Here is a 17,453-nt window from a genome sequence, read left to right as displayed (position 1 = left end):
GAAGCACAGTTTAGCTGTCATAGCGTTTTATTATATAAAATGTAAGGAGCTGTGAGGGGAAGGAAATAAATATAAATCCAAATCCGTATATAGCAAGGTCATATAGGCTAGAATTACTCAGATGACATGCAAACCCCCATTGTTACTCTCCACCTTTCACGAGCACACACTATAATTATTACTTTTGATTTTCTGTCTTCAAGAATTAAATAATACTGATACAGGTTTGAAAAATAAAGAAGCCTTTATTTCCAACTAAAAAAAGTTGCTCCCCCATTCTAGGACATATTTTATAAACCTCTATATGTACTGTACTTAATTATCAAATGTATAGAATAACAATATTTTATAGGAGTTAGATGTATGGTATTCAAAAAATATATATGAAAAGGAAATACAGTTATTGAAAAATGAACTGTAACAGTTATCAAATATTTAAATGCCGTTGATGTTTTCAACGATATTATATTATAGAAATTGATCAACATGATTGTCTTAACAAAAGTAAAGACTTAATATCCCCCCTCGCCCCCCGCCAACAAAAAAAAAAGCAATAAGATAAATCAACAAAAAAATACCATTGTTTTATAGCTTGTTTTCTTTATTAATGTTGCAGAACCAATGGTACAATTTATTTCATTCCACAAAAAAACAAATTTTTTAATTAATATTTTTTTGAAAAAGTAAGAAATAGGAATAAGGTTGAGTAGTTTATAGTTTCATGGCATTATATTTGTTTTTCAATGTTATTTAAATGCATTGCTTTTTGGAACTTTGCCAATGATAAAAATGAAATTAGGTCATGTAACGTAGCAATTTAATTTTGCATATCTACAATTTATGAAAAAAATGATTTGATCCAGTTGAAAAGGAGTAGAATGAAGAAGAAGTATAACGAACCGACAACTGTATACATATTTGGCTTATGATGGGCTACTAGTCCGACCAACAATATTACATCTTTAATATTACATCTTTAGTTTGGGGCTAGCCCAGAGAATAATTTGGATGCTCACCCCTGCGTTTATAAATGACTCCACCATTGATATAATTCGACAAAATATAGATAAAAAGTTTTTTTTTAGAAATTTAAAAGACAACTTAACATTAGAAGAACACGTAATCACACGAGATATTTTAACAGTTCATAATTCAAATTCGGAAAAATTGCTCAACGAGGGTAGAGTAATATTTCCACTTGTTAATTCTTCAAAATATTATTGAATGCTATGCCTTTGGCTCGTTAAAATGGTCCTCTTAAACTTTGATGTAGCTGTGAATGGACTCTGGATCTGCATTGTAAGGGTTTGGGCCTCCTTATAGGTTGGAAAAGAAAAAATAGTGTCTTCTCTGAGGATAATAAATGATGATAAAAAGTTTCCGGTGTAGTTACAAATCTCTACAGATTGTATTAAATAAAGCCTATTCGGGAGTATAAGCTGAGAGGCATCATCTTGGCAGATTCAGTCCCCTATGTCTCTCACAATAAAAATTCCTAAATCAAGATGTGAGTCAAGGAATTTTGTAGGAGAATAAATCCGATACATTCCATCGACTTTACGGAATCATAGAAGTATTTTAAAAAAATTGTTAATAAATTTTAACAAATATTTATCATAATTTGCATGTTAACTGTTATTTTTTAAAGATTGATTTTTGGAATATTAGTTGAAATTCTACACCGTAGCATTAAATATAATTTATAATGTTTATGTATGCACTTTTACACAATTTCTCTGGTTTATATATATGTTCTATATAATATATAAAACAAATTAGGAATGTTGAAAAAAAAAGAAACGGAATATGGTTGAGTAGTTTCAAGTTTTATGACATTTTTTTCAATGGTATTTAGAATGCATTGCTTTTTGGATCTTCGGCAATGATAGAAAATAAATTAGTCTATATAACGTAACAATTTAATTTTGTATATCTACAATTTATAAAAAAGTTTGATTTGATACCATTGGAAATGTCTTTGAGCAAATTTATTTTTTGTAACCCTGCGTTAGTGAACTGGGATATTATACATACTGCTATTTATGAAAAGGTTTCTTATTCCTTTGTATCTACATTAAATATCCATTACTTTTCAGCATGCTTCTGAAACATTATATTCGCTTTATATATACTTGTTTAAGCTTGTCCGTTCAACTGACATATTGGGGGGGGGCGCATTTGGACACAAAATGCTGATGGTGTAGAGTACATGTTTATGTCTGTCAAATAATTTAAAAATTCATGTAAATAATGATATTTTTAACTTATGTTTCTCTATTTAAATCGAATGTAAAGTCCTAATTTATTCTAAAAAATTAATAAATAACCTCCCCCCTCCCCCGCCAAAAAAAAAAAAAAAAAAAAAAAAAATCCATGGTGGCCTCTTGGGTTTAATAAAAAAAAGTGTGTATGTATAAAAGAGATTGATGTAGTGTGAAGAATCCAAGAGAATTATAATTATCTTGATATTTTTCGACAACAACGAAACATTCATATAATACAAGTTTTCTGCAATTTTTTTTGGGACTTTCGATTTGCTAATTTTTTTAAGTAAATAAAAATGGACTACTCATTTAGACAACTTTTTTATGAATATATGTTGGTATGTTATTTAGAGTTTATAAAACAATATTTAAAAAAAAAAAATCATAGTAATACTACTAAGGTTACAATAGCCAATTGAAAGAGTTTTTTTTTTTTGGTATTACGAGACTTTGCGAAATTACCTAACTTAACCAGATTGATACAGTGTTATTAGTATATGTAGTATAACATATGGTGAATTTTTTGTTTTATCGTTTTAGAGAGAATCCATGATAATTAGAACTATCAGGATCTTTTTCCACAACAACGAAGCATTTATAATAAAATTAATTGTAGTATTTTCAGTATATATTTAGAAATATTTTCTGAAACGTTTATCGATTGCAATTGTGCAATCGATAAATGTTAAACAAACTTGCTAAAATTTTGTATTTGTGTTATACTGCATTATCCTAGTGTACAACTGTAGCTATAAAAATCTAATAGTAATGTTGTTATTATTTTATATAATACACGCAACCTAATCAAAACTGATTGTGTATGATTTGATTCACAAAATTAGCATGAACTAATAAATATTTTATATTAAAAATAAAAATGTAATATTTTTAATATAAGAATAATAAATCATATATGGTTGAAACCCCAAATTTATGTGATTGAGACTTTTAAAAAAATAGGGACATACTTTTTATCGATGCCATGTATTCATTCAAGTATTTTTACCATTTCAATTAATAATAAAATAAATACAAAAGTTTAAAATATGATACAATATTTATTCTACGTAATTATTAAAAGCGTTTAACCTATTTTTATACAATTAAATACGTTTTATAATAGTGGTTTCAATGTTACTCTGTACACGAATCCTTTTATAAATAGTATATTTACTAACGGAGGATCAAAGTTTAAACTTTCAACTCAATAATGGTATATTTGTAAAATAGCGAAAAAATAGAATTTCGTTACTTATAAGGTTTCCTGACTTACAGTAATTTTTTATCATAGAATCGTAAGTATTTATGTACATGAACATTTGAATAAAAGATGAACAGTTTTATACTGTTTGAAATCAATATTGATCTTTTTCTTGGAAAGGAAACTTTAACTTTTGACAAAAAAATATTATTAACTTTTTTTTTAACTCCACCAAATTTATAGCTATTATTCGCATACTGTAAGACATAAAAACATGATTAAAAATACTCTCAAGGGATAAACATAGTGAGTTTAATTCAAGTATGTATATATATCTTAGGGGGTATCAAGCACTCAAAGGTTCATGGATATTGTAACCCATTCTCTCAAATATGAGACTTGATGCCTCTAGTATTAGAGCTAATTTAGCCAAATCGGAAGTGGTCTATAAGGCTCATCAAACTGTTATCTTTTATACTGAGCCATTTTATAAATACAAAATCTCATCTTTCTTGGGTTTTACTCAAAATTAGTCATGTTTGCTATCAAATTAAAGATTTTGACTTAATTAATCAAACTAACTTTAACAAAATCTAAAAACTAAAATCATATTACTTCTGTTCAAAATGTCACATTTACAATCATGATAAATCTTTTCTAAGATAATTTCGTATATTTGGATTCTTTTTCGATCATTTTCTACTTCTTGAAAGACATTTTGATAGTGTTTTTCTGTTCTAGAATCTAATGAAAAATCTGGCATGAGCTTCATTGCTCGCTCAGTGGGGTCAATAATTATATTGATACTGTTAATAATTAATTTTGCTTCCTGAAAATATTCATTTATTTGCCATGTGTTGTAATCTTTTTTTAAAAACGTCATATTTAGATTTATCTAATTTATTGCAAACCAAAAATCCTCATTCACGAGGTCTGCTAGATTTGTCCTCTATGAATGACAATGGTTTGGCTTTATAGCTAATAGAGCATCAGCAAGTCTTTGGTGATCTTTATTCAAAATTCTGTCGCTGAACATAGCCATTACTATCATTTCTGAACTTAAATGTCACAGTTGCCTAACAAACACTTTCAAAACAACTTTTAAAAAAAATGAATTTACAAGTTTATAATTTATAAGAGTTTTGTAAAACACCAATTAAACCATGGAGCAGTTGACGCAGTCTCTGAAGGATCCCACCAATCACAGTATGAATAATATCAAAAACAAATTCTTTCAGTTGACCTTGTTGCTGCTCTATTGTAACAGTTCCTTGAGGTAGTAAATAAATTAAAGGTTCAAAAATGCAAGTTTTAATCAAGTTAATAATTTTCGACATTCACCTGGTTTCAGATATTGCCCCAAATTGAAATAGTTAGCCCTGTTTTGCAGTATATCTATTAAGAACAATTAAACATAGTTGAACCATTTCATGTTATCAACTTACAGTACAATGTATTTGATATGATTGTGTCTTATGATATTAGCTTTGCAGGACAAGGGAAATTATATGTATCTTTATTATACACAGATATAGGTTGTCCAAAAGTCTTTTGGTGGTAAAGTATACTACCTGCAATCTGATTGATTGTTATGCAATCTGAGTTCAATCCCTCTCTTCTGATATAAAAAGAATAACAATAAAGATATTTTTATTTGTCGAGTTGCATCATCTAAGAAAAGCTCTATCTTTAGTTTTGAGTCTTTATCGTCCTGGCAAGTCATCCCTTCAAATTTATCAGATTTTGAGACCTTCAATTAGTCTCAGTTCTGTTAAATATAACGTTAAAAAGATTCGAAAGACAAGAACCGATGATGATAAACCAAGAAGTGGACGCCTAAGGTTCCCTTGGAACCCGAATAACGTCCTGAAAGTTCAATTAAAAATATACAGAAAGCCCAATAAATTAATGGCAAAAATGCTTAGGAGATCAACGTGAAGGACTTCGATGAATCGAATAATCCATTAGGACCTAGGGAGGGTTTCTTCGAAGTTTCGTTAAGGTCAGAATATCAAGGAAGATCCACTGATGAAACGGATTCAAAGAAGTAAAACGTTATTACATATTTGTACACAGAGGGAAAATATTGTATTTCGAATGAGAATAAATATGACCTGGATCAAAAATTCAAGAGTCAAAACGACCGAATCTTGGCCTCATCATCAAAAGATGTATCGTTAGATCAAAGAACAATTCCAAAACGGCTTTATTGTCGATCCCTTTTGGGTTGGGCAGAGATTTCAAGTAAAGGGGATACGCTTTTTTTGCTTTTTATACCAGAAGGACTCCGTATGAAGACAGGTGACTACATTTTATATGTTTTGGAGCCTGTGTTCCTTCTGTGTTTTAAAACCAATTCATCTAAAACGATTAAGGTTACTTTTAAGCAAGATGGAGCTCCAATACATACCAGCTTTCAATGCCAAAAGTGGCTTAAAGCAAATCTTACTTTTTGGAACAAATCTATGTCGTTCCCTTCTAGGTTAGATCTTAACTCCCTCCACTACTGTGTAGGGTCATCATGAGTCGAAGGTAAAAACTCGTTAATATTTAGATTTGGAAGATCTCTGTGCCTTAATTCAGATGGAATGGACGAAACTTCCCAAATCTAAAGTGCGTGCATCATGTATTTCAATCCTGTCTAAGAGAGGTAGTCGATAAAGGAGGCAGTTATTTTGAATAATTTATAAAATATGCAATAAAATTTAATAAATTTTCTGAAATATTTAGTTGGAGTGTTTATCTCTACGATCAATCTATCCCTCAATATATAAAAAAATTAAAAAAGGTTCTAAACTTATTATCACCCCTGCTTGTAGATTTTTGAGATATTATTTTCCATTGTATTATATATACGTACAATTTTTTTTTTGAAATCGATTGGGAAGAGAAAATTCAGGAGACTTTGATTGTTCAATTTTTAATACATCGCTCAAAATTTTCTCACCATCATATTGACGATATGCAGACCATAAAAGAGCACCTTAGCTTTTAGCCTGAATTATTATAAAATCAGCTGTAATATGTTCAGTATTTCATGCTGTGGTCTCGATATACATGCTTATAATATACTGCCAGCATTTCAATTTATTTAAAATAAAAACAGTTTTCAGCAATGATTTCACATGATGAACGATTCATTCATCATAAACCCTTTCAAAAGAGCTTGCAAAACCTTCCGTATCAAGATAGCTGGATGTTACATAACGTATTATTCTTATAGTATCTTCTTCAAAGCATGTTTCTTGTCCATGGTCCTCACTTAACCTTATCCTGTCAACTCCACCAAACGATGATACTCTCTTAGACTTGATGGATAATAAAAATGATCCATCTTTGTTGTTAGTCTTCCTTTCCATTGAAACTTGTCTCCATGTCTCGAATATTTATTGTACTGCTCATACTCTAATGTCAATTTTTTCAATACATGAGTTGTATAACGAGACAAATGTATTTAAAATAATGTTGTATTGGCGTTAAGAAGGTCAATTATTCGTTTGCAAAACGAAGTCCGAGATTGTAGGAATATTTGCTTTATCATCAAAAGCTTTTAACTGAATAAGGACGGTGCAAATGGATTTCCATCTTCGTTGCCGAATTTGTTTTCCTTTCTAACCTCTTTATGTATTTACACCAAAATAAATCCCAGTGTCTGATGGCAGTGTGGAAGGCAGACTCTTACTAATATACGATCTTTTATCGTGACAACATTTATTTTACATAATATAGCACCTGTAGATCTAGTTTTTGTAGTTTTCATTACAACAATTGTAAATATACTAACCCATACCATAGATTTTAGGGTTTATTGTAAAATATTACGCAGTAATATAAAAAATAATTAAATAGGGAATTAATACTTTTTTTAGTGCATCAAATTGCAAGCGTAGTTATTTGTTTCCTTTTTACGCTTTCATAAAACTTTACAAACTACACCCAAATATAAAATTGTATGATACTGTTTTTATTATTTTTCAAAAAAATTGAGATTATTATTTTTTTTTTTTTAATATTATGTATATTTTTATATCATTCGCTTCAAAAGATTTAATATACCATACATCACTACTATTGAGTAAGAAACAATAAAGTTGATTTTTTGTATGTATTAAAAGGTTAAATGAAATATATAATTGGTTGCCCTTATAGAACACTTCCGATTTGGCAAATTTTTTGCAAAAGTACTCAAATAACCGAGTCCCACATTTGAGAGAATGGGTAACAAAATCCAAGGAAATTAAAAAAATCCGAGGGCGTTTGATACATCCTAATGTATTTGGGTGCAAAAATTGTTTGTTTAATATATTTGTAAATTCCAAAATATACAAATATAAACATAAAAAAATAAAGGAAATATACTAAATTAATGAGAAAAGTAATTATGATATATATAATTAAATGAATGTTAAACACCAAATATTTATCCCTTATATTACTTTTATTAATTATTGTACACATACAAGATATATTGACTCAAATGGGAAAGGAAAAATGCCGTCTTCATATTAGATATCTAGAATTCCATGCTATTAATTTTTCTGTCAGGGACTCTAATGAAATTAAAGACATGTCGCTTTTTAGGATTGATCTTAAAAACAACTTTATTATTCTTCTTTTCGATATTAAACAAAGTTTTCATCTTGATTTCGATGTGTAAAAAATAGTTGATATCATTTTTCTAAATTGAAATAATAAAAAATTGAAAAAATAGCCAACATGATTATAACATAATTCATATTATTCTCATTTTTACTTTTATAAAACCTTTCCAATGATAATTTCTGTACAATGTTATATGCATACTGAATGCAACAATATTTAATTTAATTTTGTAAAAACAATTATTTTCAAAAGTATTAGACCGAATAAATAAGAACTGTAACGACACTAATTATAAGTATATATCAAGTATAGTCAGAATACCAATTATTAGTACATAGAGCATTAAAGAAAGTTGTACTAAATATTGATTGTATACTAGTCAATATTGAAAAGATATAACACTTCTAAGAAGTGTATAATTATAAAAGTTATGTTCATAGCAAAATATATTAACATTATTTTTTATGCATTTTGCAATATCTAAACGAATATCTATTTGATCCTAACATTTTTTAAATATTTATATCAATTATAAAATTGAAGGTTTAAATATATTATTTAAAAAAAAAAAAAAAAATTCTTTAATATTATTACAAAAATTATATATTTTGATTTTAATCAGGAGAAAAGGGATTTTTCATTATTTTCTCATTATATTAATAAAGTTTTTTATTTGAAAAATGCTATATTACTCTCACAATTGAAGTATAATTTTCTCAAATGATGCAACAAAATCAAAAAAATAGAATTAGAATAAATTTTTATTAAAATTTTTAGATATTTATTTTATTTTAATTTTTTTTCATTCAGAAATTTTGCAATAATGAGTTATTTTAAATGAAATAAGGAAAAAATGAATATCTATACGTAAACAATGGAGTTTGTAAATCTTATTATATCAATCTCAATCACTTTTTTATAAAAAAAATTGAAATCAAATAAACATTGATACTTGCTAAAAGAAAATATTTCTTTTTAAATAAAAGGCAAAGAAATAATTTACGCTTCTAGGAAATTTATATGCCATTTAAATAAATGAACATCTGATGAATTATTATTTTTTGCAAAAAAAAAAAAAAACACTTAAAAATTTGGTTTTTTACCTATACATCGCATTTTTCTCAGAATTGGATAATCGCCTCCTTTTATGAAATTATAATCAAATTTTGGAGAAAGTAATACTAATAATTTTTTATTCAAAAGTAGGTTCGAACCACCCAAAAAAATTCAAATTGGAAATTCTCAAAAATCTGATTTTATATGAAAAAACCAAATAAATATTTATAATCAGTGCTTCAAGGGTACTAGATTTGGATATGAGAATTAGTGACTATTTTTAACATGTATCTTATACAGAATGGGGACCCAAAATCTGCATTAGTATGCCTAAATTATGAAAAACGTGATTTTTATAGATTCAAGGGAAGGCACTTCAAAACCAAATTGTGATATGCTAGAATACTAAATTTATTTATATTTTTTATTTCATAACTACTCATTTACAAGTAATAACAGCCTCAATACACCGGTGAAAACATTGTTCGCTATTTAACGATGAAGGTTGTGTTCATAGCGTAACAATATATTATAATGGCATTTAAGTGCGAATCCCAATTTGGATGATAGATGCACCATTCCTTCTTCTCTGCAAAGTCCAGGGGGTTCAGATTAGGGCTGAAAGAGGATCACATGGAGGGATGCCAGAAGTGAGCCATATTGTTGCTAAATAATTTTTTGTATTTCTTGGCTTTAGGGAACTGTAATAGACATCTTGATTTTGTGGATAGTCCAGATGGATATACCAACGGTCCCTACAGCCTTCTCGACACTGACACAGGCGGATCGCTCACGTTGTTGTTGCTCCAAAATTCTTACCTTTAGAGACACGTGATATAAACAAAACTTCTTTTATTCATGTTTCAACTGTCCTTAACTTGCGTACTAAAACCTTTATAAAATCGTAGCTTAATGATACTGTAAGTTTAGTTCCCCTCAGTCTATATATTTATATATGTATACATCGTTGTTTTGTTTTTTTGTGTTAATATTTTTAACTGAAGCATTAAGATGTTGTCTTATCAATTTTTTATTACAATATGTTAATTAGTCAATAATAACAATTTATATATTCTTTTATTCCCTAAGCAATACTTGATCCTATGTAGATGTGCCTTATTTGGATGAAATTCAAGAATGATATATATAGAATAAAAACAATTATCTCCTTAACTTCTTCATACCCTATGGACACTAATGGAATCCATTGTTCCATTAAAAAATGACAAATTCAACCCCATTGTATTGATATCCGCTCTTGACAATGTAGGCCGTACATTTTATATTCTAGGAAGTGTGAATTAAATTCACATCATTCATAGAAGCAGAAGTTGAAAATTGTACATTTATCCCTCAGGAGTATAATACTATACAAAGAAATGTATAAATGGATTTAATTTTTTCAATTGTAAAGGGTAAAACACCGTTTCTTGGGTGTAATGAAGTTATTTGACGTGATAGTAGTATCATTTTAATAGCTAATAACATTTTTGCTACTATAAATTTCAGAGTTATTTCACCAAGATTTGTGAGCTGAATTAATTCTTTATTGTCTCCTTTTGAATAGTTAAACTCCAAAACATACATGCAGAGTGAAACTATCTTCTTTTCTTTTTTTTGCGTTTTCCTTTTTGTTTTTATTCTAGGTACGTGAAGATAACTTCACAAAGTTTGCCTTTTGATCCAAAGGTAAATGTTCTTTTTGTCTTCATATCTTGAACAATATTATTTTCTTCCCCAGAAAGTACAGCATAATTTTCTTGGTATTCTAGGGAAGAAAACCATGGTTTCTTAGACACTTTTACGTTGTAATTGTCATATTTATTTCTTGCAATGTTGCTTTTTTAAGTGACAGACAGTATTTTTTGTTAATCACAGCTCTATAAATATAAATTTAAACTTGGAAAACCTATCTGTTGTTATTGATACTGCAGGAAGGGGAGCTAAGTATTGTAATGACGATTAAAACACATCACTTAGCAAACCAGCGACAATATAAATGGATAATAACAGATGTTATTTAACTCATTGTGATTAAATCTTATATTGAAAGAAAATATAAATTATTCAAATTAGTTATTCAGAGTTTTTCTTTTTCAGACAAAAAAAAAAAAAAAATGTCAATCACATCCCGAAACCTTTTGAGGAAAAAAACAGAACAAAGCTATCCTTTAAAAATAGAAACGTATAACAAATAATAATAATGGAGGAATATTATCCCTTCATCATTATTTTTTTAATAGGAAGTATAAACATAATACATGTATCATACCCAAACAATACTCATATGTACTTGAATTAACAAGGAGAGTTATAAATTATTTTTAGACTACCAAAAAATAAATACACTCTTGAAAAACAATCATTGTACTATTTATTATGAGTATCTATTTAAAATAGAAACAAATTCCAACCAATAGCTTAGTTCAGTATATTTTTGGAAAGCAGAGTAAAATTATGTATGCATATTAATAGGTATGAATCTTAAAATCTAATTTATATTTAAATTAATTCAAGCATTAAATTTTTATAGTATTGAAAAATTAGGACGACGTGATGGATCCATCAAGCAAATGTATATTAAAAAAAAGTATTAGAGCTAAACAAATTATATAATTTAGAGGTAAAATGATATACTCTACACTGTCTAGTATTTAAAAAGTTGATGACAATTAGAGATGCATTAGTACATCATAACCATTGATGAAAATAATATGTCTTGGCAGTATTGAAAAAAAAATGAGCAAGCAACGTTGTTTTCACCATGACAATTCCAAGAAAGTTTCAAGGAAAGAAGCTTAACTAATCCGACGTTTCGTTAAACTAGCTGCAAGATGAAAAAAAAATATACACAAATCCCACTCTGTATCCAGCAAAGATACTCCAATGTCAATCCTCAATTTTACTTAGAGTCCAACAAGGACTTACGCTTAAAACTCTTCACCGTTACTCTCCGTCATTCATGAGCAAACACATTCGTCTTTGTACTTTATATGTATATGTTCTCTCCTCAAGAATGAAGGAAAAATGTTAACAGCTTTAGAAAAGGAAAAAAACAAACAACAACATATATTCAGATAGCAACTATTAATAGCGAACCCTCTTCCATTATAATATTACTGTCATCCATGATCATCACCATTTAAAAATATTTATGATTTTTAAAAATAGGATTTAATCATATTTGATATGCTATGGAGTATATTAACATGCTAGCTATATAGTCAGAAACAAATTGCTTAAAAGCCAAGTTTGGTTCTTTTGATAACAATAAATGGTTGAATGATAGAAAATGCAAAACATAGGATCACGCCTTGTCGTTGATCCACTGTTTACTTTTCGTGTTGAACACTGTATATAAGCAAAAGCTCCCCAAAATTTTGTTTATATCATAATTTGTTTTCTTTTTGAAATACTTTTTTCCTTTGGAGGCACGAATTGTATTATTGCTCGAGCTTTAAATGATTAAAACTAAGAATGATTAAATTTTGAATACTACTTCACTTGAATTAGCACAATCATAAGTGTTGAATGTCAAGAGTTAAAGTGTTTAGTCGTACTGAAACTTCTCTTGGTTGAACTTAAACAGGGCTGGCAAGTATTATTAACATGTGAACAGAAAATAACTTGAAATTAAAGGTAATGAATTACTTCAAAAAGAAAACACATTTTGTCACATCCACACGTTACAGTGTGTAAATATTGGAGTTTTCATCATGTTTGAATAGGTATTCACACACCATAGTGTATCAGTCTTACATCTTGGAAAACATCAAGATTATTATTACGAACACGTAAAATGAATGTAGGCTTCAATATTTACACCATCACAAAAAACTTAAAACGTTACTATATATTCGTTATGGCTAACTCAGTCAAAAATGTTTCTGACCCTCGACTTATCCAATATGTTATATTCGTTATTTTCTTAATAAGCCCTCAATATTTCTAAATAAAACCTAAAACGCCTATAGACCTCTATAAAAATGAATAAGTTATTGAAATATTCATTAAATTAAGTTTTTTTTTTTTTTTTTTTTTTTTTACATAAAAAGAGTTTCTTTCATTATGACACGTACTTTATTTTGTAAATAGTGATATTCATATTCAACTTAAGACTTCAATTGAATGAAATTCATTCCAATTGAAAAGTTTTCTATAGATTATTTTTAGGAAAATAATGAAAGTTCCTTTTTGATATAGTGACATTTGAATTTCAATATCAAATTACCTCTGGGTAATGTAATTTTGTAAAAAATAAAGTCTAAAAGTACCTTAACATATTTAGGTATAGAAATGTATGTACAAAGTCAAAACATATTTCTGAATATGTTTATAATCATATTGCTAGCAGAGGTAGAAAAATGTGTTAAGTCATAAAAAATGTCTTAAGTCATATAATCCATCTATCAATGAATTTGTAACGTTTGCCGTAATCCTGGTGACTAATAAACAAACAGGTGCAAAAACATACCCTCCCTTCAACTTCGTTGGCGGAGGTAACAATTGAATGATCATAACAATTACATCATTTAAATTTTATGTCTTTTTGTAAATTATTTAATCCATTTGGACTCGTAAATAACAATTAAAATGGCAAAAATACTTGTATGAATCTGAAACATCGATAAACACTAATTACTTATTTTAAAATAACAACATGAGTTTGAGGTTTTACCTGGACATAATCTGTTATTCTTATAATAAAACTTGCAAGTTATATAAATATTAATGTGACAAATTATTTCATGACTAGAATCAACTCCTCACAATTCAAAAGACTGACATTTATGAAGGTTGAAATCCAAGTCAATTTATCAGATTAAGACTTAAGTCTATGTAGATCTCTGTCAATAACCTTTTTCGCAAATTGTTGTTAAATTCATTTTGAATTTTAAAGAATGTTGCCGTTCACAAAAATACTTTTGTACTTTCAGTATTCATCTTCATATTTTTTGAATTACCATATATATATAAATATAAACGATTGAAACTCTCTTGCCTTTGATGTATCTAATTCTTTCAAACTTTTAAAAACGTATCAAAGAAAGTAAAAGTAATTATCTAGTACAAAAAGAAAGAAGGATAATGTGTAAATAAATAGTCAAGAACTCTACGCAAAAAAAAAATGATTTGGGTATTTGCTCATTACGTCATAGTTGGATTAAAACTACTTTATAAAGTCCTAAGGAAGCATTATATTATTTACAAAACCTTTTGTTATTTTACATTTAAGTATCATAAAAATAAAACATATGTACATTGAGTTCTAATACTTGACAACTTAATGATTAAGAAGCATGTACCTTTCAAAAATGTAACAGTGGCGATAATTAAACAAAGAAACAATTTAACTGCTCAAGTGGTTATATATCTACAAAAGCTTACTTTCAAGATGGGGATTTTAAATTTGACAAATTTAAGGATAACGTATATTACAAGTTATTTCCTCAAATTAATTCAAAAATTCACAAATCTTTTGTTCTTTCATGACAGGGTTTATAGTAATGAAGTGAATCACTCAAACCAACCACATTTAACTTCAACCACAACCTCCGACTTGGACTTGAATCTGTCAGAGGTCTTGATGAAGAAATCCTTGTCCATGTTGGCCACTGCATCGGTAATGGAACCCTGCAGGGAGTCAAAGAGTATTTTGTGTACGTTTTTTGGACTTTCTCTCCAAGACGCTCCACAAATAGTAGTCCAAGTGGTTCAGATAGCTAGGTGGTCACATTTTCTTTGCCCAAAACATAAAATGTTGGTTTTCGGGTTCAATTACACGATTTGGACAAACCCCACAAACATAAAAATATAGCATGACACTGGATCTGTTATCATCAATTTGTAATCTCCGGCTTTCTTATAGATTGAGTTATTTTCGTCTTGTGCATGCGTCCATCATGTATGTACATAAGAATGCCCACACAGCGTTCGTATACCTATGATAACTCACTGATTTTGTATTTTTTCTTATACAATTATGACAGTTAAATCTCATAAACACACTTTTACAACTTCCCACCCTGTATTTACATATATAAACTTGTTTGATAGAGAAAAAATTAAAACAAATAACGCTTTTCTTTTGTATCTTAAGGTGAGTAATAATTATGTTGTTTACTCACCTGATTTTTTCTTCAAATATAGCTTTTAGAAAATTATGGAAAATAATGCAAAAAAATCACAAATTTACATATATTCACAAATAAAAATTATTGTTGTTTTGGAAAAAAGTAAGTCCTTCTCAAACTGAAACTAAAAGGCAATTGACTCCACTAGAGCAAAAAAGAGATTGAGAAAAGTGTACAAACATACACTCACTAAAAAAAAAAAGCAAAAGAGGAAATTCTCATTTTTATGTATTCTTCGTCGGTAAAAAAAAAGAAGAAAAACAAGAGGAGGGAACGACGACTTTTTCATCATAAGCTACAAAGAAAGTTTATAAAAAGCCGTCAATTCATATGTTATAGCATTTTCTTCTCTTTTTATTGTCTTTCATATCAATTAGTCTAATGATTTAATCTTATCATACACAAAAAGTTATTTACTTGTTCATTCACTTGTTGATACGAAATAAATTGCATCTTTATGTTGGCAGAAATTTACTTTTAAGCATTATATATTTCGACATGAACTGTAAAAAGAAATACCTTTTTTTTCTAAAGAGGATATTTAAGAAAAGGGTTTTATTTGTACATTTATGTGAGATAAAATCTTGGTCTTTTTATAACATAAAAAGAAGTTAAACTTTTGCAAGAATGAAAAAAAGTACAATATATTACTGTTTTACTAATATATCTTTTTCTTTTTCAAAATTATAACCTTTGGCTTCTTCCGTGGCCTCCAACATGGGTCTTAAGGCGGTATAGCACTTCTTTATGAAGGCCTTGGACATGGCCGTTTACTGCTACATGCCAGAAACCTTGAGGTCACCCATATGTCGCTGAAATGTTTCACAGGCTTTGTGTACATTCTAAATTGCATAGTCGAAATGGAAACATTCTAGGGAGCTAGGAGGCCAAACTGACCATTATTTTTTAACTAAGTGAACAATGTTTGTTCTCACTTGAACCTTTTGGCTTTGCTTGCTGTTGAAAGCAGATCTTAATGTTGTTGTACATAATTGACCTTCCCCTAATCTTTTACGTTTCTCCTCACAGCCCAATCACTGACATTGAGGCCCTTGGCATTCTGTCTTATCAACTTGATGAAACTTTTGGGGATTTCAATGTCCATGTCTTCTATGATCCCGATTTTACGGTGTCTACTGCTGATAGTGCACTTCACAAGGCTCTGGAATATTAACTGGAATAACCCCTATTTTTAATAATTTAACCTAGTATGTTAAAGTATTAAGTCATCCCGAATGATTTAAATTTCAATCCACGATTTTACCTATCAAACTGTACAGGGTCGTGTACAACAATTGGTTAAACTAAACACGATCACTCATCAAGTAGTGTTTTCCTAATTTAAAATTGTTTAAATAATAATAACTCCAGAATTAATCATGCTCGAGCACTATGAGTGGGAAGGAAAATTACATTTTTTATTTATGAAGCAAAATGGTGACGATTGTTTTTACTTCATAAATTCATATAAATGAAAACATTGACATGTTAGAGTTGAAACATGATAAAATATCAATAATATCAAGGGTTTCCAATGGTAGCACACGACTTAATATAATTTTGGACTATTTTTAAATAATTATTATCGTAAAAAGATGGACATTATATTTAGTATTTGCAATGGCCTTATCTTTATACCTATCTAAAGAAATATATACGGGTTGATTTTATTTAGTCCTATACATTTATTTTTTTTTAAATTTTTCAAGAGTAAAATTTAAACAAGAAGTTTGCTGAATTCATTTATTTAACTAAAGCATCTGAAAATAGTGGTCGACACAAATTTTATTCTTTATATGAGCCCTAAGGTCTAATAGTTGCCTTAATACGATGCTAAATTCCTTGCAGCCCTTGATTATGTAGTCAGACTCGAGCTTGGTTCAAATCTTCTTGATGGAAGTCTCTAGAGATTGGAGAATCCTGTGATGTATAGCGCACACTTCGTCTAGATTGAGTAGTCTAAGGGGTTCTTGTTTGGAGAGGAGGGCGGCCACATGTTGAGGTACCAAAATTCCAGAAAGTTGTCTCTCATGAAGGGCTGGGTGTTAGCGGTACAAAGAAATTGAGCTCCACCTTAAGTGAAAACTAAGTTGTCCCAGAGCTTTTCTCAATCTTAAGGTACCATTTTTTATCCAGAATTTCAATGTAAGCATCTGCATCGAGCAGCTCCTTCCACTCCTCAAAAATAGGAGGGCA

General features: G+C 28.8%; 2 protein-coding genes across 3 annotated transcripts in view; one reads left to right on the top strand and one right to left on the bottom strand.

The window, feature by feature from the left end:
- LOC121128168 (uncharacterized) overlaps nucleotides 1-15,448 on the bottom strand; it is a 152,136-nt gene extending 136,688 nt beyond the window's left edge. The window contains exon 1 of the mRNA XM_071892940.1: nucleotides 15,252-15,448. The gene's annotated coding sequence lies outside the window, so the exon portion shown is untranslated. The remainder of the gene's footprint in view (nucleotides 1-15,251) is intronic.
- The window catches only part of LOC121128572 (ligand of Numb protein X 2), a 197,664-nt gene that overhangs the window by 23,066 nt on the left and 157,145 nt on the right, over nucleotides 1-17,453 (top strand). The window lies entirely within an intron of this gene.

Source organism: Lepeophtheirus salmonis, chromosome 13 (genome assembly GCF_016086655.4).
Source record: "Lepeophtheirus salmonis chromosome 13, UVic_Lsal_1.4, whole genome shotgun sequence".
Lineage (NCBI taxonomy): Eukaryota > Metazoa > Arthropoda > Copepoda > Siphonostomatoida > Caligidae > Lepeophtheirus > Lepeophtheirus salmonis.
The sequence above is the reverse complement of the archived record's forward strand: the minus strand, read 5'-3'. Positions and strand labels throughout refer to the sequence as shown.